This window comes from Terrapene carolina, unplaced genomic scaffold (assembly GCF_002925995.2).
Source record: "Terrapene carolina triunguis isolate 2854851 unplaced genomic scaffold, T_m_triunguis-2.0 Scaffold88, whole genome shotgun sequence".
NCBI classification, from domain to species: domain Eukaryota; kingdom Metazoa; phylum Chordata; order Testudines; family Emydidae; genus Terrapene; species Terrapene triunguis.
Window position 1 is genome coordinate 41,719 of NW_020664439.1, and position 24,887 is coordinate 66,605.

The 24,887-nt window shown below is 45.7% G+C and overlaps 1 protein-coding gene across 3 annotated transcripts in view; it reads left to right on the top strand.

Moving 5' to 3' along the window:
- Nucleotides 1-24,887, top strand: part of IGF2BP2 (insulin like growth factor 2 mRNA binding protein 2) — a 95,290-nt gene that overhangs the window by 2,212 nt on the left and 68,191 nt on the right. The window lies entirely within an intron of this gene.

Below are 24,887 nucleotides of genomic sequence, written 5' to 3' on the forward strand. Positions count from 1 at the left end.
TGGCTGCAGAGTGGTCTGTTCATGCGTGGGCAGATGGGGGTCTCTTCTGTCACTGACTTACTATTTGCATTTTCCTTGAATTAGTTTTTATTCTGATTACGCCGTATGACACTTCTTCGCTTTGTCACTATTGTTCCCTCAGGACGCAGCATATTCATAAAAACTTTTTGTGGTCATTTTGGTTATGAGTGTGAAGCCCTTGATCCAAATAAATCCAATGTACTGACTAATTTGTTATACTGTCAGGTAAACAACTTGTAGTATTTTACTAGGGCAGCTGTTTAACACAAACTTTTATAAATGTACAAGATCTGCTGCCATCTCTTTCTAAACTTCTAACATAGTGGTGGGCATTTTTTACCTTGACAAATATAATTGCAAGCTCTGTCACAGATCTGCAGTGGTATAGAAAGGCAGTAGTGATTTTTCTGAGAGGCCTGCCTCTTGCAGGGATGGTACAGTTGAACTGTTGTTATAAGGGGAAAAGGTGTTTTAGAGAGTTTGTATAGTTTGCGTGTTGATAGTCAGATGCAAAACCTTTTGCAGTGGAGGATTTGCAATATTATCTGGTGTATGTTATTTTTAAGTGTCACGAGACGTGAACTTCACAATGCTCAGAGGGCGTGGGGCAGGGCATCTTTTAATGTGCAGCTTGTTGGTTCTGTTCCTGCTCTGAGTCCCCTCCCCTAGCAGCGTGTAAAGGGAAAGCTTTAAAGCAAATTTCACATTGAAAATGGTTTGGTTGCCTAACGGAGAACACAGTAGGCTGCAAAATGCGGCTTGCATTAAATGCCAGCTTTGTAAAGAGGTCTTAGCAAAAGAAAAATAATCCAGGCTTTTGTTTCTGCAAGCTGAAGTTTCTCCTTCCTTGTTCTCTTTTAGAATAATAAACACTAAATATATTTATGTTGCTGATTTGAAGTGTCTTTTAAATGAATCTTTTAACCAGGTGTGTAGAATGTGTAATAAAAAAAAAAAAAAGTCTAGAATTTATTATATAGCTCAGCAGTCAGAGTGTTCTTTGAACATGTGCTCCTGTGAAATGTCTGAAGTGGAACTCAGTGAAAACGCAGGCTCACTATACAAATTGTATGCAAAGGCTCTTCTTGAATGTGTTAATTTGCTGATGCTGCTTCTTTAGCTTCATGCTGGGTCTTTTCAGTGTGATTGATTGTCAAGTATTATTTTTAAAATACGGGTACATGGAAAATTAACTTAGGCAGCTTGAGAAATGGCGAGAAATGGCTAATGTCTGGCACCGGGGTTGATATTGTTGGTTGTTGCTAATGCACATATGTGAAAGATGTGACAGTGTTCTGGTTTCTTATGCAATGAGCATGCAGAGTTTTACCTGGAAATAAAAAAGAGTAACTCTCAAATATTTCAAAGCAGTTAAATCTTTGCAGTAAGTTTTTCTCAGTGTTCTTGCACTCTTAGGACTTCTTTAAGAATGATCGAGCTAGAGCCCAGTTAGTTAGAAGGGCAGTTCTCTGGGGATGTATTAGCTTCCAGGTCTGTTACATATGTTACATAAAGCAAAAAGATGGGAACAGTGAATTCCTCTTTACCTGCAGTAAAAGCTTGGGGATCTCTGAAAAAAATCATTGAACAGTCGAGAGAGAGAATCTAATATTTCTTTTGCCTTTTTCTGCTATATGTTCAGCTGTCCCTGAGGGTTCTATTTCAGTTTGGTTACTTGGTTTCCTCAGATTGTTGAGCTCGTGTTTGGATTTGATCATGTCATTTTTTGATCTCTGAAAAAGCTGTTGTTAATATAAAGGTGTCTTTGGCCTAATATTAGTTAGCTTGGACATTTCATCCTGTTTTTTATAACATGGTTTTATCATGGAATAAAGGCTTACACAGGCTTACATTTAGTTTTTCTTTGTAGAAAACCCACAAACTATTCTAATGTTTGTAAGAATTAGAATTTGTGCAGTGACTTCCATTGATGTCAACAGCACCAATATTTGGGGACCCTTAATCTGCACGCACAGGACCCTGCCCAACGCCCCTTGCTCTGGCAAAATTGCCAGTGACTTTGTAAGGAGTTTTGTCTGAGTTAGCTGTGTAGGATCTGAAAACTTTCCATGTTACACACAAGCTGATACTGTCCTACAGTTCTGATGCTATGTGAATGTAAAACTATTGAATAAAACTGCAGAGAACTTCCCCTAAATGCTAGCTTTGTACCAGGTTAATTATATGTATTATTTTAAAATCTTTTGGTCCAAATTTGTTTTGTGTTTTATGGTTTTGTTTGATACTTTTTATGTTATTATATGTTTGGACTGAATGTGTAGCATTGTAGTGTTTGGATTTAATAAAGAGGGAAAACCTCTGTTATGCCTGTTATTGAAATGTGTCTGAAATATCTCTTGATGTGTAAATAATAAGTTTTATTCTCACTGCTGTGTTTAGTTAAAATTTCCTTGAACCTTTTCAGGAATTAGATTTCAAAAACACAAACAAAAATAACCCTCATTCTCATCTGTATGTCTTTATGTAGCTAAGAAATAGTGTAAAATAGTCAGAAGTAGCACTGAAAACTCCACTTTCTATACACCTCCTCATGGTAATGTAGAAGGATTGGAGGTTACAGGGCTGGAGGTAGTGAGAAATAGCATGAAGTAGTGCAGGAGAGCTTATGAATTTGTCTTCCATGAGTTAAAAATCAGTAATTGTGTTCTGTCTACTTCAAGTGATTTTTGCCTCCTATAAGAATGTTAAAGAAAACAGTATCCCAATTGTTTTTTGTTTGTATGTACTACATTGTGTATAGACAAACTAATTTTAAAAAACCCACTTTTTATCATGTAAACTTTAAATTCTCTGGTAACAGAGAATGCTTCATTTGCTTAAAATCATATTGTTTCAAGAATTTGCTGAATGAGAAGCTGTGTTTTAAAAAAAAAAAAAAAAAAAAAGGTCCTGTAATTATCCTTTTTATGCAGACATGTAATACATCGAAAACTTTGATTCTTAACTGCAGATGCTGAATACATAGTTAATAATAATAAACATTAGAAAACTGTGAATTATGAAATACAGACAAAACAAAAATCTGTTAATGCTAACTTTCATGTAATGTGTATTTGGCAGAAATAAAACAGATTAGTTTAAATAACTCAATTTAATGTTCACAATGTTTTAAATTTCCAATTCCTTTATTTGAAAAGTCTTCTTCTTTTATGTTTTCAATATTATTTTTAAAAATCAAAATGTATAACATTAGTATAATCTAGAACAATGCACTGGGTGAGCTAATTAGAGAAGTCTTCAAATCTAATTTAGTAGAACATTTAAAAATATTTTACTATTCTATTTAATGGCAAAACTTCGGTAGAATATTACTTTTCTGATTTACTTTAACAAATACAAATGTCTAATGCATACAGATCTAGATTTTTGCAATTCAATCAAAGCAATGCAATTTTAAAAAAAGACCCTGTTTCTAATAATCTGGAAACCTGCTTCACTTTTATGAAACTTGTCTTCATTTAAAATCCTTCCTTGCCCATGCATGTCCTGATCCTCTTTTAGTGTTTTCTGTGAATATGGAACAGTTGTTCAGGAGATAGGGGCAAGGAATATCTGCCAGAATTACACTTGTGAATCTAATCTCCGAATGACTAGGGGAACAGTGATCTTTCACAATTTTCAAAAGGAAACCCTATATCTTAGCTACTTTTAAAATATCAAATTAGAAAATTCAAGGCTGAAAGCTACTGTTTCTCTGTAGTGCTGGAATCCCCCATTAAACAGTTTGCTACTCTTTTTAAGAGGAAAAGGAGCATTAATATGGTGTACAAATGAATTCTGAAATAGAAAACTGTGCAAATGGTTTAAATATATCTAGATATTTGCTTTAGTTGTTGAAATAAATAATCAAAACACAGAGGTTTTTACAAAGAAAAATGTCCATTTTAGGGGTAGATTTTATTTTTGAAACTTCAAACTATTTGATGTTTAAGTGTGAATCACCATTCCAGCCTGAAACTGAATGTTCACAACTGCCCCAAGTGGTTAGAGACTCTGGTCTGAACTTTGTGTGTAATTTTCATGATTCATTTTGGTGGTGGTAGTTTGAAATAAAGCAATATGTATTTTTTTAAAAAAAGAATAGAAGGGGCAGAGTGTTGGGATAGCAGTGGTTGTTAAATATTTTAGTACTGCTGTATCAAGGGGCAGATTCACATGGTACAAAGTGTGGACTACCAGAGGGCTAATATCATGACCATCCGGTTGTTGTTTTGTTTGTCCCTGACATGCATAATTGTGACAAAAATGATTTACATGGAAAATGATCCTGTTTAGTGCTTTAGCTAAGGAACCTCACCCTTGATCAACAGAAGTTCAATCAGGAGACATGACTGACACTTTTACATCTTTAGTTTCTCCCGCTTGCCTCCTTCTTGTACATACACACACACAAGTAATTCTGTGTGGGATGCAATGAAAGAAATATGACTTTTCTGATCTGGGAATGTTTGACTTTTTCCAAAGCCCATTCATGCCACATTTTTCAAATATTAATCAAAGATTTAAATGTCAGCTGCCCTTCTGGATTTCTAGAAAGGGGCAGGATGGACCTGAGTCATTTAGTGTTAAAAAATATACCCAAGAATTTTACAAAATGGAATCAAAGGATTCACATAGACACCGAGAGGGTCTTCTGGCTGTTGTGTGAAATGAGTCTCAAACCAATTTGCGCTCTGTCTACAGAGCACAGCTAACTGTATATGGAGTATCATTTATATCTTCTTAAACAGCCGTGATTTAGTCACAGTTAGACATGAGTTAACTGGTTTATGGAAGAATGATGACATTGAATGTATTTTAAAAATAATACTTACCTACCCTATAGCAGTGTAGGGAATTGTAATTAGTTGGCGTTTGGACTGTGTTTTGAAAATGTGAATTGCTGCATGTGCCGAGTATTATTATTTTAGCAAAACAGAATGACACTTAGCGGGACCCAGCACTGAAAATATTTATTTCCCCCCCCCAAAGCTCACTGTCATTAAAACACTTTTTAAAAAGCTCTTTTACTTTATAATTCCACTGGTTGCTTTTGCAAACTTATAATTTGCATTTGGTGGCATGTATGGGTTCTATTTTGGGCAGCCAAATTGCAATGTTCTTCCAGCATTATTTTTAAGGTTTTCTTTTTCCTCTTCTGATTGTGAACTTCATTCTGGTTTTCCACATATTGTACCAGTGAGAGGGAATAGTTGCAATTTTTGTGTACGATGCTGTGGGAGAGAACTGCAGAGTCTATCACATGGGATTCCCAAATGGAGGAAAAAAGCTTGAGTGTTTGCTCCATTATCTTACTTCAGACCTTGCTTGTAGTAAATGCCATTTCATCAGGCAGGATAGTCCATTTTAAAATAGTGAAATGTACTTTTCCAAGAGGTTTTCTTCATTTCAAATTATGCCTTACGTGATGCTTATCTGTGCCATATTCTAGTATGCTGGGGTTTGTTTCTTGATGACAAGATGTTCTCTTTTTTTTTTTTTATAAGCATTCCACATGCTGCTGAAGAAGTCTAAATGTCTAGAATGGAATTAAGTTACAAGTCTCCGTGTCACTGTGTATAGGCAGCTATTCTCCTTTTACTATGTGTGTGTGTAACTTTTTTGAGTGTCAGGTACACATGTTTATGGAGAGGAGATTAGACCGCTGTGTAAAACATACCAATCTTTATATTTATCAGCTTGCTGGAAACCCATGAACACCTATTTGCACAGACAGACTATTGTAAATACACCTGCTGAACCTCTGAATCTATAGTTTAGTGTTCTCTCGCTGCTTGTTTAAAGCAAAAAGTAAACTCTTGAAGAATCTATCTCAGAAATACATCTATACACACAACAGATGAGCCACAATATTTGTATGTGTTCCTCCTCTCTTCCTATCACCAGCATGTGGAAGGTTATGTCTTGATAGGGCTCTGATTTGTGTGCATGGATGTATTCTCCTGTCATAATCAGGAAAGGTGTCTACTGGGAATAGGAGTAGAGTGTTACAATTCCTAAAGAGCAACACACAGTTTTCTCCAAATGCCTTACTTGGGGGTGTCTGGGGCTGAAAGTTCTGTGAAATGTGAGGAAGGAGCTCATGAAAAAGTAGTTCAGCAAAGTAAATTGTCTGTACTGGCAACAGAGAGACAAGGTGGGTGAGAACATGTATTTTATTGGACCAACTTCTGTGGGGAAAGAGACGAGCTTTCCAGCTTGCCCAGAGCTCTTCTTCAGGTCGGTGAAAGATACTGGTAGTGATGACAGGTTTTCACGTGTCACTTCTCCATTAGCGTGTTCTTTCCCCATTTTCCTCTTTGTGTTGCTGTTGAGGTGTGAGAATTGGAAGTAAAATTGAGAGAACAAGCAGTTTATATTGTACTCCCATCCATCTCCCCATCCCTTTGCCTTCAGATAGCATAAGAAAAAAATCACTTATTTTTATAAAGTCAGTAGTGGATAGTTTGTTCTTGAAGCTGTGGTAAACGCCAGTCCTAAATTAATAAGCTCATTAAGTCACTTAAGCACACGGTTGCTGGAAATTTTATACATAAGGTATATTGATCTAATCTGGAGGCAAAATACAGACTAGAGAGCTACAAGGAAACGTCCACCCAGGCCACCTTAGTTCCTATCTCAGGTAGCTAGTTTAAATGATCTCCAAACAGCTTTCACTGTAATTGTATTAGAGACTCTCTCTACAAAGTGACCTGCTTTGATTGGTTGCATGCAATGTTGTTGTGGTACTATAGCTCTGGAATGGCAATCTTTTCCCTAGACGGGGGGAGGAGGAGGGGTAAAGCACCTATATTTAGTAATGGTTAAAAACTAACATTACAGAGAGTTTTTGCCCAAGCCAGCAAAAGTTGGCATCTGTAATTTGGAGGAACTTGATTCCTTCCTCGAAGGAATCTCTCTGGTATGTTATAGCTATGTGCACTGATGCAATTTGTTTGATATAGATTGATCTCTATTTCTCTCTCTTTCATATACCTACCTAGCTGTACAATAGGGATAACAATATTATTTTCTCTCTTCCTCCCCCCCCCCTCCATCTGTCCTGTTTGTTCAGCCTAAGAGCTGTGTAGGGAGGGACTATCTCTTATTTTGTATGTGTACAGCACCAAGCACAGTGCGTGGCACTACTGTCAGACAATCAGAATACCAAGTCCCAGTGGCTATAAGCTTGATGCTTGGGGGGTGTATTGCTGGCGAGAGATCCAGCCAGCTACATCCTTCTGGGGAGACGTGCCGCTTGCTGCAGTGAAGTCTGCAGACATGCAAGATTTGTTCAGATGAGAAATGCCTAAGTAAGAAGCAAAGGTTTTCATTCCACATTGAGGGAACTGTTGCATGCAGCTGGCACTCCTGTTTCTCCACCCAAATTCTCAGAGGCCAGTGAGCAGTTTAATGCTGATATGGATGGTCAGGGTTGAGGACACGGCTGGTTTCCCACAGAGCTGCTTGTCACTGCTGTCCGATTCCCTAGGCCTGCGTTACGGTGTGGAGATGGTGGCAGGGTGACCTGCAGATAGCTAGCAGGCTGCTAGTGGAACCTCTGCTATGGTTTTTACAAGGTGGCATGCAGCCGGGCTCTTCTGCTGCCGGCTGTGCCTGTAGGGCGGGCTGCGGAGGCTGCTCACTGCCCTGGTCAGAGGAGAAGTGTTACAGGAATCCTTGCTTGATGAGCTCCTGCTCTGATTAGAGTGGAAGCTGTTTAGCCTGGAGTGACATGTGCCCTCGCAACGCCTCTTCTCCAGATCCACAGCACACTTGGCACCTTTCCTTCTCTCCTCCTCCCTTTGCCTCTGCTGCCTCCGGATGCCTGCTCCGGCTCCAGCAAATTAACCCCCACTCACAGTGTCAGGATCCCATTCTCCTGCCACCTCCTTGCTCCCGCACTGGCTCCTTGGGGCCTCTCCTGCACCTTCTACAGCCAGGCTGCTCACACGCCTTCCAGCCTCTCTGCCTGCACAAGCCTTTCGCTCCTGTCTGTCTTTCCCTCCCTGCTCATACCTCTCTGCCTTCATCCAAGTAATCTGCCCTTAGCCTGGGCAAGGTCAGCTCCCACCCTCCAGACTCAGCTGGTTCTTCCTGCCTCTCCCTGGCTTCCTTATTGGCCCCCCAGGCCTGGGTCAAGCAGCTCACTGCCCTCCTTGCTCTTTAGACCTGGCTTTACCAGTCACTGCTCTGAGTTCCCTCTTCCTGGCCTCATCTTTCTTCTCTTTGTTCTTCCTCTTTCCCCCTTCTCCCAGGACTGCCATATCAAGGATAGTCTGTGTGGTCAGCCCCTCTGAGCACCAGCCCTCTCCTCCTTCCATTCTCCGGGTGCTAGGGGGAACTCCTCCCTAACTGCCCTGCTCTCACTGCCCTTCAGTCCTCGCATGGCTGCCTCCTGCGCGCCCTCTGCTGAGCGTGCTGGAGAAAACGCAGGCTCCTTGCTCACGTCCTCTTCTGTCAGCTTGTTCCCCCTTTTTTTAGAGCAGCCCTCCCCCCCCTTGAGCCCAGTTCTGTCACCCTCAGCGAGTCCTGCATGCCCAGCCCCAACCCCCTCTGCTCACTCTGCCCCTCTGCTTTGTCCACCTCACCAGCATCTGTGGAGAGAAGTGACTGGATCTGGTGCGAGCTACTTCCTGTCACCCTGCTCCACCCTCTCCTCCTTCATTCTGGTTCCTGACACTGAGGTTTCTCTCTGACCCCGGATCCTATCTCCTCCACCTGCAGGCTCTTCTTGCTCCCCCATTCACTGCTTCCCCCTTCACTTCCAACTACCTTCCTGGATGTTTTCCTGTGCCCTTGTTTCCACCTCCCTCTCCAAACATCATCCCATTTCCCTCCTCCCCTCTTGTCCCCAAATGTGCCATCCACAGCCCCAGCCTTGACCTTCTCCCCTCTCATTTCCTTTTGGGCCCCTCTGCCACCTGGCTTCTGCCTTGTCACCCTTCCCAAATGACTTGCCAGTGGGTGAGTCAGGTTCTGGCCACATGCCCTGCTCGGGGGAGCCATTATGCTAGCTCTGTGCCACCTGGGGTTTCTCCCTAGACAGGGCCAGTTCCCAGCTGGCCAGAAGCGCCAGGTTCCTGTCCTCTGTGTGCTGGCAGAGCCGCTCTAAGGGGCTGTAGTGAAGCAGAGACTGTGGCACCTTGTGCCTGCAGCTCCCTCCCATCTCCATGATACCAGGTGAGCCCCCTGCATTCAGAATCCCCCTTAGAACTCACTCCTTGGACACCAGTAATTGCCCACTGCGGTAAGGTGCTGCCACGCCCCTCATCGTCTGAGACTGGCTCCCTCGAGGGATAGAGCCCTTCCCCACCGGCCTTCCTGGGCATGGTGTCTCCACGTGGTTTTTCCTGGTTCTCTTTGGCTGGCCCCTAGGTGGGTGTGTGGGGTTGAGGGGTGAGGGAGGACAGGGAGTGGAGGAAGCGCATTTCCCCCCCCCCCCCCCAGACATTGGTGCCCGGGCTCAGCAAGCACAGAGGCCATCCCAGACTGTGGGCACCACTGTAGCTCAGCCACCTGAAAGGGTCAGGGAGGGTTGAGATGGCTTCGCACCCATTAGCACAGCTGGCACTGGGGGAGCTCATGCAGTGCATGATGCCATAAAATGCTGCCCCCTAGGAATTCCAGGGGAAACACGGCCTCCTGTATCACTGCCTACCCAGGGCTATGCCTTAATGGCACGACCCAGCTCCTAGATTGCAAGCTCCTTGGGGCAGGGACTACATCTTGTTTGTGAGCCTATGGCCATAATCTCCAGAGCAGTGGCCCTTTATTGTGTAGCATGAGGAATCCTGCAAGGTGCTTGTCGATTAATATCCATTCGCCAGCCCTTAATTATGAAATCCTGAACTCCCAACTGTACATTTTAGGAGTGTAATTTTATGAATGGCCTTAGACAGCTTGAGAATGAAACAGTGCCATGTGGCCTTTGTGACATTGCAAGCTACTGAATGAATGTGTGTTTGGGGGGGATGTACGGGGGGGGGCAGGGAGGAGCTGACATTGTTATGCAAACAGCGGAGTTTGAAAATTCTGTTTCCTCAAAGGCTTGACATTAGCAGGGCCTGTGAAAGTCAGGTAAAGAACAAACACAGCCGGATGGTTTGATGTGGATATAATCAAGAATATACATGCTACCAAATTAACCTTCCTCCCACCCCCCAAAAGAAAAAAAAGAAAAAACGGTTTGAGAAGGGAAATTGGCATTCTGAATCCTAAGTGAATGACAAGGACTTCTGGGTTACTCCAGAGCTATTCTTACACTGAAATACTTGACACAACATTTTGGCAGGAATCTCAGGTGAGCAGAGAATATTGAATTCCTGATGACACTAGAAGATACATTCCTTGTTTTCCAAGTGGAATGTACAAAGAGGGACTCTAACCACGTGCTTCTTGAAAGTGCAGACTTCTCTGTGTATTGACATATATCAGTGTAGCGGGGTGGTCACCTGCTCCTGCCCTGAAGGGCTTGAAATCAGCCCTGGGAGAGGGCTGAGACTGTGAGAGGTCTGCTGATAGGAAAGCAGCAAGCCTCCGCTGATTGGGGAAACAGCCACAGCGGTGGCCACGCCCCAATCAAGCCACAGCGGTGGCCACGCCCCAATCAAGCCACAGCTGGTCCTATAAAAGGCCAGTGAGCCAGGAGCTGGCAGAGAGTCTCTCTCTAGCTGTAGAGGGAGATGGACCTGGCTGCAGGGACCTGAGCAGAGTACCTGAGTGGAGCAGGGCTGGGGAGCTCGAGCCTGGAGAGTCCCAGGCTGCGGCCTAGCAGAAGGCCAACGGGTACTAGGGGTTGCAGTGGACAGCCCAGGGGTAGGCAAAGGCAGCAGATCCAAACCCAACTTTGCCAGTGATGAGTAGGCTGATACTGCAGTCTGCCCCAGGGCGCAGGGGCTGGACGATGACTGGCAGTAGCCTTACGACTGAGGAGAGGTGGGGATAGTGGGTGGGGGTTCCCCAGGGAGGGGAGACCCTGAGAGTGAGGGGTTACTGCCAGGGGGCAGCACCCCAGATAACGGGGCACCAGGTCCGGGAGGGATACGGGGGGCCAGCGGCAGCGGGACACTGGCCTGCAGAGGGCATTCCGGAGGCTGGACGAGCTAATTCCCTGAGAGACCAGCAGGAGGTGCCACAGGGGTGAGTCCCACACCGTCACAAGCAGATTACTGAAGGAGATCTGCTTCTGTCTCTGGACTCTTCGGTGTCTGTACAGCACATAATTGGTGTTGCAGAGTGTAGTGTTTTCTGATACCACTGAAAATCTTAGATCTGGTGTAAGATACAGGGAAGATGCCTAAGTGAAAACACAGTATATATTTTAGTATATATTCACCATTAATGAACTATTAAAGAGTAAATCAGAAACACCATTTTTCCGATGTGCAGCAATCTCGAAATTTTGTAACAATGGGAGTTGTCACAAGTCAGTTACAAAGTCCAAACCAGTTTGTATATATCTATATGCACACATACTTGGTGCTTTAAAAGGGCCAGTTTCACAAAGCTGAAAACAATTATGATCCAAATCAGTTGGGAGGAAGAATTTAATCAGAAAAATGTGAATGATAACTGGGAATTGTTTAAGAACACTTACTAGATGCCCAAAACGCCACAATTGAGGAAGAAGGCCATATTGGTTTTAAAATTGACCTGGTTTAGCAGGGAAGTGAAGGCAGCTGTACAAAACTGTGTGTGTGTGTGTGTGTGTATGCACATATACAAATGGAAGAAAGGGGAAGTTGACAGTAATGAGTATAAATCAGAAGCTAGGAATTGTAGAAATTTGATAAGGAAACCAAAGGGAGTCAAGGAGAAATCCATGGCCAACAGAGTTAAGAACAATAAGGAGATTTTTAAAGTATATTCAGAACAAAAAGGATCCTGACAATGGTACTGGTCTGTTACTAGATGGAAATGATAGAATTATCAATAATAATGCAGAAAAGGCAGAAGTGTTCAATAAATATTTCTGTTCTGTATCTGGAGAAAAAACAGATGATGCAGTCTCATGTGATAGTGATAACACTCTTTCCATTCTACTGTCTCTTTGGAGGATGTTAAACAGCAGCTACTAAAATTAGACATTTCAAAAAAAAAAAGCAGGTCTAAAAAAACTTGCATCCAAGAGTTTTAAAAGAGCTGGCTGAGGAGCTTGCTGGATCATTAATGTTGATTTTCAATAAGTCTTGGAACTTCCAGAAGACTGGAAGAAAGCTAATGTTGTGCCAATATTTTAAAAGGGTAAATATGATCACCCATGGAATTGTAGGCCTGTCAGTCTGGCATTGATCCTGGGCAAGATAAAGGACATGATTAATAAAGAATTAAAGGAGGATAATATAATTAATGTCAATCAGTGTGAGATTATGGCAATAGATCCTGTCAAACTAACTTGATATCTTTTTTGATGAAATTACAAGTTTATTGATAAAGGTAATAGTGTTGATGTAATAGACTTCTGTAATGTGTGTGACTTGGTATTGCATGACATTTTGATAAAAAAAACTAGAAAGATATCAAATTGAGGTGGCACACATTAAATGAATTAAAAGCAGGCTTGATGAATCTCAAAAATGTAACTGTACACGGGAATTGCATTGAACAGGTGTGTTTCCAGTGAGGTCCTGCAAAGATCAGTTCTTGGCCCTATGCTCTTTTACATTTTTATTAAAAACCCGGAAGAAAACTTAATCATCACTGATAAAGTTTGCAGCTGATACAAAAGTTGGGATAGTGGTAAATAATGAAGAGGGCAGGTCACTGGCACAGAGCAATCTGAATTGCTTGGCAAACTGGACACAGGCAAACAATGTGCATTTTAATATAGCTAAATGTAAATGTATACATCTAGGAACAAAGCATGCAGGCCATACTTGCAGGATGAGGGACTCTATCCTGGAAAACAGTGACTCCAAAAAAGATTTGTGGTTGTGGTAGATATTCAGCTGAATGTGAGCTCCCAGTGCGATGCTGTGGCCAAAAGGGCTAATGCGATCCTGGGATGCATAAACAGGGGAATCTCAAGTAGGAGTAGACAGGTTATTTTATCTCTGTATTTGGCAATGGTGTGACGGCCGCTGGAATCCTATGTCCAGTTCTGGTGCCCACAATTCAAGAAGGATTTTGGTAAATTGGAGAGGGTCAGAGAAGAGCCACAAGCATGATTAAAGGATTAGTAGACAACTTATAGCGATAGACTCAAGGAGCTCAGTCTATTTAGTTTAACAAAGAGAATGTTAAGGGTTGACTTGATCACAGTCTATAAGTACCTATCTGGGGAACAAATATTTACTAATAGGCTCTTCAGTCTAGCAGAGAAATGTCTAATACAATCCAATGGCTGGAAGTTGAAGCGAGACAAATTCAGACTAGAAATAAGATGTAAATTTTTAAGAGTGAGAGTAATTAACCATTGGAACAATTTACCAAAGGTCGTGGTGGATTCTCCATCACCGATAACTTTGAAATTGGCTGTTTTTCTAAAAGCTCTGCTCTAGGAATGATTCTGGAGAAGTTCTCTGGCCTGTGTTACACAGGAGGTCAGACTAGATGATCACAATGGTCCCTTCTGGCCTTGGAATCTATGAATCTGTTTCTTACATCAGGACTGTAGCTGAAGAGTGCTGTGAAATATACTCCTTCCTTTCTGGATTATGGTGCCACAGGAATAAGACTGCAATAGAATTGACAGATACTTTCTGTGCAGCACGTAACCACCGTTCTTACTGTGATGTTTCTTTGTTCTGTTTTTCTATCAGATAAATTTCTTTTCTGATAAATGTGCATTGAGATCTCTATGGGTCCAATATGCCCTTCCTGGCTGCTCTTCAAATTCCTTGATTGCAAACTGCAGTGGGCGTCTAGAGTGTGAAGGAAATTGGTACCGAGCACATCTGTGTATCTGCGTTATATTTATCCCTAGCTCAGTTTGACACTTCCACTGCTATATTTCAGTCTAATTTTTACAGTCAAATTCATACCTCTAAATAAAGGTTTATGAAAGAAATGTTACTAAATTCTTACCAATAGTTACACTTGAATGAAAGGAAAGTGTAACAAGAGAGATGCCATGATAGCATCTAGTCCTAATTTTAATAAATTCTGTATGTAAATAGCCTTGTTTTCATAGTGTGTTTAAAAATCCATACCTATCTTTAAAAAAACCAACCTCACATGTTAGATGAAATCAACAAGATGGTTGCTGAGTACAAACATTTAGGTGACTCTATTGTTTGTACCTGTTTGCAGTCCCTGGATATTTTGATAGCATTTGTGGTTTTTCCTCAGAGAAGTGGCTTGTTTCTGTTCCAGAGTACATCGAACAGCCTTTGCACTGGCCAGCTTGTGTTATTTCATTTGCTTTGATTGTCTACAGATCTAGCCAGCTATCGTATGCCAGGTGCATGGAGATTATCTCTCGCTTGTTTTATATTTTTGTTTGCCCAATAACCAAAGATCCCTCCCTCTCTCCCCGCTAATGAAGATTAAGACTTTTTACACACAATTCCTCTACCAGCTGCCAGAATTGTTTTGCCATCTTTGTAACTGGGTGAGGTCTCATTTTTCCAGTTCTGCTCTGTTGTGGTTAGACATGGCCTATAAGTGGAAAATGTATCTATCTATCTTTTTTTAATCACAGATTTTCCATGAAAGGTGCCACCTACTGTCCTGTACTGGTGGCCAGATTCCTTTCAAAGTCAAATACAATGTGAAAGGATCTATTTGGGTTCAGCATTCTACCACTGAAAAAGAAGACCAAGCCTTGACTTTGCAGCAATTCTCTAAGAGTGAGTGTGTGTGTGTGTGTGTGTGTGTGTGTGTGTGTGTGTGTGCGCATGCGTGCACCTAAAACGAGCCCTGGGAGCGCAGCAGTAAGAGAATGCGGCTTTCATTGCTTCAGCTGTTTCAGCTCCATTGTTGATTTGATTGCTCAAAACATTAGGCCTTGTCTATACTTCTACCAGTAAACCCTCCCAGCGTAGATGATGATCTAGTAGCAATAAATGCTTTGTCTGGTGTGAGTTATTCCAGTTCCCTGAGCAAATCAGTTATACCAGCGCAGGAGTGTGTTGCTGGCATAGCTGTGCCTACACTAGGGCTTGTGCCGGCACAGCCAGGTCAGCAAACAGTCACACTCCTAACCAACATAAGCAAGATGGTGCCGGCAAACCTTTCATGTGTAGACTGGGCCTGAGACAGTCTGGCACAGCCTCTCTTTCCCCCCCAAAGTAGAATTGTCCTGTTGATCACACAGAAAAGTGAGGGAGCAGCAGGGATTGAATAAGGGAGGCTCATGGAGAGAGAAGAGGCCAGGAGGGTTGCTGAGCAGGTCTGGAGAAGGAAGATGCCCCAGAGTGCAGTTTAACACAAAACATTCTAGGAACTTTCAATCCCAAGTAATAACCTTGAGCTGTCAGTACGTGACATGCACTAGGTTGCAACAGGACAAGATATTGCACTGCAGATAAGTAAGGGCAAGTGCCATCCCCTATGCCTGCCCCCACGCCCTGTTCCAGGGGACGGAGGTAAAAGCACTCAGTGGGTATGTCTTCCCTGCAATTGGACACCTGTGGCTGACCCATGCCAACTGGCTTGGGCTAAGGGGCTGCTTAATTGCAGTGTAGAGGTTCAGGCTCATGCCAGAGACTGGGCTCTGGGACCCTCGCAGGGTAGCATTGTCAGTGTAAGCAGAGCCTCAGAGGAGTTGTAGATCCACTGGTCTGAGCCTAACCCCTCCTCTGCCCGGCCTCTGTGTCAGCAGGACCTCGCCCTAGAGCAGAGCTGTCAGATGCATGGAGAACAAACGGGGGCTCCTGGCTATGCCCCCCAGTGCCTGGATACAGCACCTGATCTGTTATGGGTACTCCTGGGGCTGTGGTCAGCACTGGGCCCTGCATACAAGAGCTCCACCCTGTTCAGATCCTCTCTGGATCCCCCACAGGGTAGGGCTGAGGATTAACCCCCGCCAAGGGCCCGTCGGGGAGGCAACATTCCTCCTGTGCTTCCATTAGGGAGGAGTCTGCGTCTCTCCTTCCCCACTGGGGCCGTTGGCATTGGCTTTAGTCCTAATACAGCCTGGTCCTGTAGCTTCCCATGTCCCCAAGAATGTCCCCTGGGCCCTGAGCGGGGATCACCTAACTCGGACCTACCACGTCGGCCTCATGTTGGTAAACTGCCGGGTACGGCTGCTTGGAATAAGGGATCAGCTGCCATGTGCTTGTCTGCACTGTCCTCTGCTGGACAGACCCGACCCTGGTGGTTGGAGACTGGGCATGCTTCATGGCAGCAGCACCGCCATTTCCCCCTCCTGCTTTACCATCTGCGTGGCGGTGTTAGTGCTAGCGTGCTAACCATAGCCAGCTGCTGTGTTCTCGGGAAAGGGAGCAGATCGGATTCAGACTCGCACAGGTGGCTGGGCTGTGAAATAGGACTGTGCCTTTTTCTACATTGAGTATATTTCTGACTGGAACTGCACTCGCAAGAAAGACTGTAGAGTGTTCAGAGAACTCACGTCTGCAGGCCTAGAACGTCAGGAACTAATCCAGCTTGATCAGCATTGTGATTCCCAGGCCTTGCGATGCAAGGATCGGTTTGCCTAGCTATGTTGTTAATGAATTGCATTGTCATGCTTGGGTGCGTAGACGGGGGAAAACACCCCAATTGCCCTTTCACAGAGATCCAATGTAGGGTGTACAGATGGAGGGTCCAAGAGATTCAGGTGACTCCACAGTAGCTATGCACTGCAGGGGCTCCTAGGGGCTATTTGACAAACTCACAACTGGCAGTCTGCAGAACATGGAGCCAAAGATGCTCTGCGAGATCACCCTGGGGCCGGGGCAGCAGGGGAGAACCACAATACCCTGTGAGTCTGGAATGGAGGCAGGGGGCGATGGGGCAGAAGCAAAGAGCGAAAAGGGAAAGCAGAGAAATAAAAAAAGGTCGGAAATAAAAGTAAGTAAGGAAGGAACTCAGAGTTGGAAGGAGAGAAAGAGAACAGAATGAAGAAATGGAAAAATGTTGAACCCCACAATTTTTGTGTTTGTGTTCCTACACTGAGGTCGGCTAACTATTGCAGTGCTAATTGCAACTGTAAGTATTTTTCTGTAAACTGTAGCCTTCTGCTGTATGCCTGTAGTTACTGGTTTTATTCTGCTACAAAACAGGTCAGATGTAATGCAACTGTTGGTTTATCATTATGGTTATTCTTTGATTTTGTGTTTGGCTTTCTCTGAATACTAAAATTAGACAGTTGATGCACTCCTAGCTGGGGGCTATATGTAACTTTCGCTGTTAGCATGGCTTGGAGAATGACTGGGCAGAGAGGGAAAGAGGAGAAGAAGAGATGAGGAATATAAGACCCTTTTCTGCTCCACAATCCTCACTGTCGCACTCTGGAAATCATGGGAAATTCTACATTTTGAGGAGTTGGCCTCAGACTTTGCCCTTAACTTTTAACGCCGCCAGCATTCGGCTGTTCGCCAGGAGCATGTATCGCCTGCCTCCAGCTGCTGACGGGGTCCCCAGCAGGAGAGGCATCTGGCCCACAATGGACATCTTATGTCTGGCACTTAAAGGCAAATGATCCCTCTAAGGGTTTCTGTAGAGCCCGTTTATCACAGCAGGGCCTATGTGCTGCACAGAGACACAAGATCTGCATAGCCAGGACCCTGGACATCAGACAGTCATAGATTGGGGGCCAAGAAGGGCCATTATGATAGTCTCGCTTGACCCCTGCACACGGAGTTTGTCCAAGCAAAGGTTAAGGGGGGTCAACAGCCCTTAAGGGACCCAGGAGCCCAAACCCCATTTTCAGAAGTGATGTAGGGATTTAGGCTCTTAAGGATGCAGATGGGTGCCTTGGGGGATTGACAAAATCACCGAAGCAGGTTAGGTGCCTAACTCCCATTGGGAACAGCAGAGATGGAACTCCCCATTGGGAGTTGGGCACCTGACCTGCTTCGGTGCTGTTGTCAATCCCGTGCGATGCCCTTGTAACTCTTGCCTGTTAAAGCCCGGGTCCAATTGCCTTTCAGTGGGACATGGGCTGCTCAGGGCTGTCTCACTTCTGAAAATGGGACTTAGGCTACGAGCTGGTCTGCCCTGGAAATGTACATCGGCATAGCTGCGTCGCTTTGGGTGGTAGACAGCACAGGGCGATGGAAGAATCTTTCCATTGACTTAGCTACTGCCTCTCGGGGAGATGGACGGGCAGACTACAGCGACGGCAGAATGCCTGTCGCTGGCGTAGGTGTCTACGCTGAAGCTGTAGCATTTGAAGTGTGGACGTAGCCTACGTCTACAGAGCACACCTCTTGCGGCAGCATGTTCAGAGTATCACCACATGCCACAATGAAAAGCAGGCTGAGTCCACACTGCAGTGTGTAGCTACACGTGTCGGTGAAAGGCTCTGGCAGGGGAGAGCTAAGCCTTTCCCTGCTGTCTGCCCTCTGCCAGAGCCTTCTGTACTGCTGGAGTCTTTCCCTGTGGCAGTGGGGAAAGGCTCTGGCAACGGGACATTGTGTTGCTAAGAATAGCACTGCTTGGGCCCCGTGGGATGCACCTGGGTACCTCCCCACAGGGTTCAGACCTCACCGTCTACACTACTCTCTGTACCAGTACAAGGGGGTGTGATGTGTATGTGCTTTGCACGCTGGGTAGACGTACACTTAAGCATTTTTGAACATTTTACCCAAGTTGACTTGCTCGCTCTCAGGACCTACATGGGGGAGAGATTTCTGTTAGCAGAGGGCTCCTCACTCTAGCAGAGAAAGATCCCATAGCTGAAGCTAGACAAATTCAGACCAGAAGTACGGTGCAAATTTTTAACACTGAGGGGAATTAACCATTGGAACAACTGACCGAGGGATGTGGTGGATTCTCTGTCACACCTGGTCTCGATATAAAGACTTGGGGTCTTTCTAGAAGAACTGCACTGGTTCACTAACAAGTCCTGGGTGTGATGCAGAAGTTCCTGGGTGAGGTTTTCTGGCCTGGGCTATGCAGGAGGTGTCGGGCAAGATGATCCAATGGTCCCTTCTGGCCTGGGGAATCCATGGCTTCATAGAGTAAGAGGCATTTGGTAGGAGGCTGGCAGGTTGCAGGCATTGTGTAGATTTCCAGGAAGGACTTTTAAAGGCTGGGATGAATCCCAGCATATTTTAGTGGAGGAAAGTGGAACCTTGTCTAGCTGAAATGCAGCGTTTGTTGACTAGCAGCCTGTTGTTCTCGGCTGGCCTGTAACATGTGCCTGTGAACAGCAGTCATGGGGATTTGGGGGAGCGGAAATCATAACATGCATCCCAGCTCTCCTTCCCAGACAGGTTCTGGTTTCAGTGGGTTAGCGCCATCCTTCAGACACCAACCAACTGCTGGGATTGGGGGTGGGAGGACTTACATTCTGCTGGGTTTCCTTAGTCTCTTCTTAGGAACTGATTCTTCTGGAGCTGGCTTGTTCTTTCAGTTAGGATAGCCCTCCACGAGCACCCTGGGCCAGGGTGTGATCCAACCTGCCTGTGGAGTGACACTGCGGCACTAGCTGTGTTCCTCCTGCTGCGCGCATGCCTCAGCCCTGATGGCTGGCACTGGGTACTGACGGCTTTTGGGCTTGCCTCCTCTGTTCAGAGCAGAGCAAGAGCTCTTTGCGCTTGGGGGTGGGGGTGGGGAGGATGGGCACCGGTATTCGTGATTTGTGTTACTGGAGCCCCAGTCACAGATCAGGACCATGGACAAAGGCAGAACAAAGAGATGGTCCCTGCCCCAGAGATCTTCCAGTCTAAGCCCCCTACTAGCATCATGCCTTTGTGTGGAGTGCTGCCCCCTGCACTGGGGTGCACGCTGAGCCAGGGAACGTGCTGCACTCTGGGAAGGGTGTATGCCACGCTCCCCTCAGCGCAGCTCTGCTCACAGGGACTCACGGTCTCCCCTGCGGGTTCCCCCCAAGGTTAGAGCTCCCCCTGTTGGGCGGGCTGTGGCCTTCCTCTTTCACTCACAAGTGCACTGGGCCAGCCCTGCTGTGGCCCCTGGAGTGCAGGTAGATGCATGGGTAGGGCAGCGATGGGGGGCCAGGGTGGGGAAGTGGCCAGGTGCAGACAGTTGGCACTGAGTGTGTGCGACGCTACATAACCTGGAGTTAGTCATAGAGTTTAACGCCAGAAGGGACCACGAGATCTGATCCGCTTGTGGGCTCCAATTTTGACGGAGCGCGAGCCAGGATGCTGCTGCCCATGACCAGGCAGGAGCCGCCAGAAGCATTCAACTGCTGGGTTTCTCCATCAAAACCAACAAGGAATCAGGTGGCACCTTAAAGAAACTTGATGGCTGTGCTGCTGCGGTGGCTCGCACGCGGCCCCAGTTCCTCGCACCACCACACCCCTGGGCTTGAGGAAGGGGCTTACACTGAGAGAGAGAGCGAGCCCGAAGTGCTGAGCGCAGGATCTGGGCTGACAAGATTGTATTTTCCCTCTGCCTGCCACCCGCACTGGGCTTCTGTGCCCCAGCCCCTGTGCACGGCTTCCAGCACGGACCTCTGTGCCGTTTGTGTCAATAGAGCGAGTGCACGGCCTGACGACATGCAGCTCCGGGTTCGCAGCTCTGGGGCCTGGGTGAGTCTTAGCTGGGTTATTTCATTGGGAAGGTGGATGCTGCCCTTTCCATTATTGCAGCCAGGTTGTAACTCTCACTGACCGCTCCCCTGGCACGGAGCCTGTTCCAGCCACAGTAGCAGACCGGTAATGCTCACTCCCACCTCTGGCGGAGGAGCATCCTTCTGAGTGACGGAATCCCGAGGCCAAGACAGCGGTGGGAGCTGCCAGCCATTGCTGCTGTGCCAGTGGAGGCAGTGCATGTGCCAGCTGCATGCCAGGCACGGGATCAGAGCTTCACCTGAAACTCAGTTACTCCAACCAAGGTATGGGGGCAGGGAAAGAGTGGAGCAAATTGGAAAGGGGCAGCGTCACTTGTTTCTGTTAAGCCATTGATTTCAAATAAATTCTTAGGCTCCCCGGTCCGTGCTGCATGTTCCACCCAGTCTCCGATGGCCTGAAATGACGCTTTCCCTCCTTCATCAACTTTGGGCGCTCTCTCTCTCTGTCTGGGGCTGCCTGGTCTGAGACTCCATGATATCCACTTGCAAACTAATCCCAGCCCTCCCCTGGGGCTGGCCCATCACTCCTCGTTCCTTTATTGATTATTGACCATTTACTGCAGTAACCCCAGTGGTTCGATTTCTCTGTGCTCACAGCCAGAGACTTGGAAAGTCATTGCTGGGAATGGAAGGAAATCACCATGTTCTTATTGAGGCTGTAGAGAGAGCACAGTAGACCCTGGAAATACTCTGCCATTTCTACTCCCCAATCACACACCTGCGCTGAGAAGCAGCTGTAATGAATGGACTTGTCTGTGACTGTGAGTAGTTCTGGCCTTTCTTCTTGGCAGCTGCAGGACAGAGAACAAGGCTGCACACTGGGAGCCTCCTCTAGTGTCTCTTAGGGCAGGAAGTTTAGTATAAGGAGTTACCTTGCAATGCAAGTGAATGGGTCTAGTCACAGGTTCCCAGCAGACAGACAGCCCCTCCCCATGCAACACACACACACACACACACTCTCTCTCTCTGGCAGGAAATTTTGACATTTAAAAATTTCTTTTCTTTTGGAACTGGAATGAAATCCCTGTTGCTGCAATGTGCCTCAAAGCAGAACTTCCCCCCAAATTTTGTTTAGCAAATTGTGTTCTGGAAAAATTGCAAAATGAAATGTTTGTTTAGAAAATTATTTCCCCCACTTTTATATTATTTTATTATGTTTGCATTATTTTATGCTGTCAGTACAAATAGTGCATAGTATGACGTGACTGTTCTCCTACAACATCATACAGTAAAAGTATTCTGTTTTATTTTATTTTTAAAATTATTAAGGGCAGTGCTACTTAATACTGATGAAGACATCTTATTTTCTAGATAAAAATGTCTCCTGTTTGCATGGTAATGAAATAGTTTGGCACTTTGATGTTTTGAACAAAAAAAAGAAGACAATATACTAATTAGAGAAGTAGCTGTTTTCAATATCTTTGTGTCAGTCTGGAAGCGTTTTCCAAGGATATTCTAGAAAATAAGATACTTCACTCTAAGTACTAAAATTAAATAAAATAATAGGCAATTAAATAATTATTCAAATTAATGAATTAAAACAAATACAATTCTTTTTTAAAATGAAAAAATAAAATCACTTTTGAATAAAATGTCATATTTAGATGAAATTTTAATTTTTTTCCAAAATTAAAAAAATGTTTCTTCCAATGTTTAGTTCCATAGGAGGTTTCGTCAATGTCGACAGGCCATTCCAAAAAAAAGTTACTTCCCTGAAATGGCATTTTGCAACAGAACCCAGCCAGCTCTGGTGCTGACCCAATGCAGATAGCCATGACTTCATCATTTCCCTTCCATGTAGCGCCTTCTGACATACGCATCAGCCAGTCATTCAGACCCTGCAGTACGTCCTCTCAAGGCCGGATGAGAGAGCAGGAAGAGCTAGAAGTGGTGGTGTTACACCAAGAAAGGTGATGGGCAGCTGCATCCCTGTTGTATGTACCCCAGGGTCGAGAAGAGCAGCTCGGGCCACAAAAGCCTCTGCTGGGCATGTTCTACAGTTTCTTAGCTAGGGTCCAGACAAAGGAACAGCACCCCAGAATTCCCCAGTCTGTGCTGGTGCCTTGGGCCATCAGGAGAAGAGTGCTGTGTGTAGGTAGGATGGTGCCTTCCACTGGGATCTTTCCAGCAGTGGCTCCCTCTTGAGACCTTCACCAAAGCCCACACTTCAGTCTTGAAGCCTTGGTTAATATCCAGGTGGGTTTGTGAGTCTCCTTTTGAGCCATTTGTGTTGCCTCCCCTCCATTTTGGATTCGCAAGCTCCTTTTCTGTGTGGCCATGTGCTGGTCTGGCACTCTTCTTTGGCCCTGCCTTCTCAGCGTTCTGTCACACAGCGCCAAGGACTGGCCCAACATTCCCTCCGGAGGTGCAGTGAGGGTGCTTCTCTGCCCAGCTTTTGTCCATGTGTGAAGGCCACGGCAGAAGAGAAGTGTCGTGGCTTCTGGAGGGCCCTGCAGTTCATTCTGGAAAGAATGACGGATCTTTCAGCTGCAGACAGCATTGCTTATCTGGGAAGGTGCCAAAGTAGGATATACCATTGGGTCACATCCCTCCTTGGATTAAACTGGTGCTCCTCCACTGAAGCCAGTAGGGCCAGTTGACACCAGCAGAGAATTTGGCCTATTAAGAGCAACTCCGGCAGATGGTTCTAGTGGGGTACAGCGAATGCTCGCTGATCTCAGCAGCTAGAGATGCCGAAGGGCCGGATTGCTTGTCTCTGCTTGCTTTGCAGTATCGTTATAGATTGGACAGCTTTGTCTGGCAGGAGCAGTGCTCAGGTGAAGAGTTCTGAGAGCAGCGATATCTTGATTTGCTTCCTTCCCTGTCTCATGGGCGCCGGAACAATTTTTATAGTGGGGGTGCTGCTGATGGTGTTTGTTGTTACTACTTCAGGCCAGGGGGACAGCAGCACCTCCAGCACCACTGCGCATAGTTGTATTTTCTGATGTTCAGTCTACTCATGAGATTGTTACTCTGGATAGATGAGGTCTGAGTTGAGTGTGGTGCAGAGATTAGATTGCTTACAAGGTGTGGTGTAGAGCTTTGACCCTGCGATTGGCATTCAGGCAGTCTGGGCTGAGCTCGTCTTGGGTAAGTCACGTAGACCAAAATGACCAAATTGGTGAGCCTTGGGTGCCTACACCCATAATCCAGATGTGTGCCTTGATTTCCAGAGGTGCTGATGTAACCTGAGCGAACCCAGTGTGGTGATTGGGGCCCCTCTAGTGGCCTGAGCATACAGAGGTTGAGGAGTCTGCTAGAGCTTTGGCTAACAGAGTGGGGCCTTTTAGCCCAGACAGTAGAGAGAGGCTCCTGCATTTAGAACCAGAGGTCTCCAGGTTCAGTGCCCACTGCCAACAGCCCACCCAGGGGCATCTAGCTACACTGACATATAATAACCCTCGTCACAAACTGGGTGGCCTTTAGCTCACAGCCGCTGGGCACGTCTATGAATCCTGGTGGAGTTTAGGCTGTTTTCTCTGAAGGGGGGGGAAAGGCATTGAAAAAATATCCCTTCCAGAGCACCAGTGAGCTCCCATCCTACTCAGCATCACACACCAGCAGGAAGGAAAGGAGTCAGGGAAGAGCAACGCCAGCCTGCCAGATGTCTCACCAGCACCCGAGCATCACAGCCATCAGATGCAGTAACACTGGTGTCTGCTGAACGGTCAAGTACCATTGCCATGGACACCACTTTGCTTTATGTCATTGACCATCGAGATCAGTGCAGCCTTGAGCCACGACCAGAACAGAAAGCGCTTCTGTGGCTCGTATGCCTGGGAGAGACCCTGCTCCGGCCTCAGGTGTGCTCCCAGGGACCGCGGTTACGGCTGTGAAGAGCCACCAAATGCCTGCCATTTACTACTCCCTTTCGCCTGAGTGGTTATCTGGAACCTTACCAGGCTGTTTGGGTCAGGAGGAGACTGGGTTATTCAATTTATTTAGATTTAGATGATTTAGTTGGGAATTGGTCCTGCTTTGAGCAGGAAGTTGGACTAGATGACCTCCTGAGGTCCCTTCCAACCCTGATATTCTATGATTCTGTGATTCTAAGTCAGGTGTTTCTCTGGAGCAATCCTGTGCATTTACAGAGCACGTCCATCAAGTCCTGTTCCCCTGGACCCAGCAGGAGCAACCGACAGCCAGCAGTTTCCATGCTGGCAATTCCCAAGCCTCCCCTTGAGCCAGTCCTGTGCTCCAAGGAGCTCTGTCTGCTCCC